Genomic DNA, 4,424 nt, shown 5'->3' on the forward strand with positions numbered 1-4,424 from the left:
GTTTTTTTTTACAAAGATAAGTGCAAATAGATAAGCACATATGTCTTTAATAAAAAAGATTTTTTCAATCTTTAATATTAAAACAGTTTTATCCGATTTTGAGTATACAGTATATTACGTCTTAGTATAATGTTTACAGTTTCAAACGCAGGTGACATTGTATTTATTGTGATTAAAAATTTGTTTCAAAAAAATAATAATTTTTTTTTTCAAAACTCTTATTTATTTAAATAAGAGTTTTGAAAAAATTTTACAAAATTAAAAAACTATTTTGATCTCAAAATTGTTTAATTATTTATTAATAAGTTTTTTTTTAAATAAATTATCAATTTATTTAAAAAGTTTATTTCTAAAAAACTAAATCTAGTAAATTATTTTACAATAAACTTTGCACCCACCCAATGATATACTCATAGTGATAAGTGGGTGCAAGCTTCGAAAACATTTGTTTTAAATGTGGGTGTGCTAAAATCAAAACTTTTATGTATTTGAGAATTATTTAGAGTACGCAATATTTTACTTAAAATATTGCGTACTCTAGTATTCAATTAATAATCCTAAAATAAATAGAAAAAAAATATATTAATTTATATAAATAATAACTATATCTATATACTTATTTAGTAAATACAAATTGTTTCATGCAAATGTTTAACTTTTTAAATATAAATTCACTTATTAATTATTAATAGTTTCCTCGGAACTTTCAATTTGCAGTGAGTAAATAAACTTGTTAAATTGGGTAGAAAATATACATTCAAGTCATAGAATTAAAGTCATTAGAAATTCTACTAAAGTATAGAAGTTATACAAATATAGGTATTGTATAAACGTAGATTTAAAAAAAAATTAAAATAAAGAAAACAAAGGAAAAGCTGAAGACAAAAGATTTAATAAAAATTGTTGTATTAAAGTTACCCATTTCAATAAATAAATTTTTTATCGGATTAATTCTAATATTTTTATCGGATCTCTCAAATTTTTTATCGTTTTGTGCCCCTGATAGTCTATTTAAAACAAATAAACTTTGGGTGGTAATTTATATTAAAGCATAATGAAATTATTAACGGGACTTAAAATATTTCAAACTCCTCCCGAAATAAATTAACTTTATTTTGTATAGTTTAGTTCTAAAAAATTTTCTAACAGCAATATCTAAATAAAATCTGTATATCTACATGCAACACAACTCGTCAGTCTTAAATGTAAAGAATAGGAAAAAAATTCAACTAAAACTATGAGATTTTATTTAGTAGTTTTGGAAATTTAGACAGATGTTTAGAGAAAATTTAATATTATAAAGGCGAGTCAGGTAAACAAGTTATCATGATGCGTCGGAGCTTTTTTTCCTATTGATTCTATCCATTACGGAATTATTTGTATTTGTTTTCAAAATTTGTGTCACGTGATTTTAATGAAATAATTGCCGGCGGGACATCAGCACATAGATCAAATGATCGCCGGCGAAGATTTCAGTACTAGATTAAATGATTGCCCGCGGGGACTTCATGAGCAGCACATAAATCAAATGATCGCCGCCGGAGACTTCAGCTCATAGATCAAATGAGGGCTTTGACAGTTGTCATCTAAATATTAGGTCTTTTATAAAGAAATTTGTTTTATCTTAGTTATTCTTTGTTCATATTGACATTTGGATTTCTGAGTCTTTCTAATTACAAAATTATCGTTTTTATTTACAGTTTGTGTCAGGTGATCTTGAAGAAATTAAAGTTTTTTTTTATTATTCTAAAATATTGTTGCCTTGAGTTCTTGATCTTGCACCTTTACAATAATTCGTTTTTGTTCAAAACTTCATATAAAACTGGCCTTAAAAAAATTTATTTTATAATGTTTAATTCAAATTATTTCCATTTTCATTTTTCGTGGCCGCGGCACATGGTTAGAACGCTTGCTTTAAAAACAGGAGATCGATGTTCGAAACGTACTCTGAACATATATTCGCGTCACGGTAAGGAAGGATGCGTGAACTTCCTAGTTAATTGCACTTCCGCGGTGCTCTGTGACAAGACCGTAAGGTCTTCTTGGGGCACCTAAATAACAAAATAAGAAAATTTTTAGATATTTATGTTGTTATTATTAAGAAATTGTTAGGTGATACTAATGGCGTTATATCAAATAGCCGTTTGCAGTGGCTTTAGCTTATCCATTTACTTAGGGTTTGGGTTTGAGCAAGTATCTTTTAGATAACAACTATAAACATGTGACTAAGTAAATCCTTCATACTAAATGGTACCATTATTGCGTTCTACTCATGACATATCAAGGGCAAACCAAGTAAAATACATATGTGTGTATCTTTTTTTTTTTTAAATTTAAGTTTACACTAGCTATCGTAGTAAAATACCTTAATGAATGCAAACTATAAAAAAATTTTACTGATCATATAGTCAAAACTTTTAACAAGCGCATAATATATATAAAATAATAAAGAGAAATAATAAAGCGTTGTATAATGCGTCTTTTACAATAAAAAATACCTGACTACATCATCCGTGGAGAGAATTAATTTTTTTAATTTAGTTACAAAGACGGTAAAAGTTTTAGAAATATCAAAACTGGGCAAAACAATTCTACTCCAAAGATATGGGAACGGAATGTAATAAAAAATTGATTAAGTATTGATTAACGTTTGACAAAGGGTTTTTTTTATTTTGATTTACTCCCAACAAGGCTGCAAGCAACCTCTATTAAAGAATAGAGTTATAGAGCAAGGAAACAGTTGACAGAAGACTTGAAAAGTTTTAGGTTGTCTGAGTCAGGTTAACATAAAGATGGGAGAGAGTTCCAAAGGGTTGAAGTGCGGGGAAAAAACTAGACGAATAAAAGTTTTTAGAGCATATGAGACAGGATTTCTTGTATAAAATCTTTTTTGTTAAGACACTAGTGTAAAGTGTATATAAGAAATAAAGGAAGAACAAGAATAGAACTTTGAGGTATCCTAGAATTTACTGGAAAGAAAGAAGAGTGTTGGTATTCGAGGATGACTTAAAAATAAAGCGGTTTGAAAGAAATGATTTGATAATCTCAAAAACTTTCCAAGATCCACCAAAAGAAGCAAACTTACAAAAAGACCAGCATGCCAAACTTTGTCAAAAGCTTTAGATATGTCAAGAGCAACAGCCCTTGCCTCACCATCTCCATCTAATGCACGATAAAGTCTTTAAGTCACAACAGTTAGCAAGTCAGCCGTAAAGCGAGAGTATTGAAAACCGTATTGATTGCCTGACTGTAAATTATTTGACTCAAGATGAGATGTTAAAAATTTGTTGATCAAAGACTCAAAGACCTTGCTAATAGCAGATAGAAAACTGATCTGCAGTAGGAGGGGTCAGAATATTCTCCAGATTTTTTTAAATTACAATCGCAGTGCCATTTTCCAGCAGATAGGAAAACAATGTTTAATCAAGCTCTTATTAAATAGACTAGAGAGAGTTGAATAGAGTTCTCTAGAACAACTTTGTAAGACTATGACAGGAATGTTATCAGGACCACAAGCCGCAGAAGAGTTTAATTGAGATATGAATTTAGTAGCAAAAGCTGGAATGATTTAAGGATCTAAAAATGGGTTAACCTGTTTGAAATGGAATAAAAAGATTCAAGAGTTAAATTAGAAAAAAAGTTCTTTGTAAATATTTCTGTTTTATCCTTGGGAGAGATGACAAGATCAGTCTCATGAATCAGATATGGAATGTTAGACCGAGTTTTTTTAATGACGCTGTTGAAGTTTTTTTTAAAGTCTCTCGAGCTTAACTTCTGAGGTAAGATACGAAATTTAGTGAACTAGGAATAATGGAGCTTAGCATCGGGACTTTTTTATATCAATTTCTTGTAATAATAAATATGCGTTTGTTTTTGAGAGTGTTGTTCTTTTGAAAACTTAAAAAAAAATAGTTTACGGTTCGATAAAGCAGCTGCAAAAGAAGGTGAAAACCATTGAGTAGAATGAGGCTTTACTTGGAACCAACAAGAGGTCCAGGAGGTTACGTATTAGGCGCATTTATCAGCTGAGAGAGAAAAGGCATCATTCCAAGGGTTGCCACGAAGAAAATTACGTAAAGAATCTAAGTCTGCTTAAGGGTAATAATAAGTAATGCGATGGTTAGGTGAGTCCGAAGAAGAAGTACGCGATGAAAAGCTCACAGAGTTACTAAACTTAATTAAATGGTGAATAATGGCTACTCTGTCAATAGTGCCTGAACGGCAACTTTACTTTATCTTGCACAATATGAGCATTTTCATTTTTTTTAAAAATACAAATCTTTTTACACAAAAACACAAATTTTTTTTACATTTTCACTAAAACACTTTTAAATGTTATTCTTTAGTATTTAAATACTTCTGTTTAAATAAGTTAGAACTTCAGATCCTTTGTTTCTGAGGGTAGTGGGCCACTGCTGTTCTAA

This window comes from Hydra vulgaris, chromosome 07 (genome assembly GCF_038396675.1).
Source record: "Hydra vulgaris chromosome 07, alternate assembly HydraT2T_AEP".
In the NCBI taxonomy this organism is placed as follows: domain Eukaryota; kingdom Metazoa; phylum Cnidaria; class Hydrozoa; order Anthoathecata; family Hydridae; genus Hydra; species Hydra vulgaris.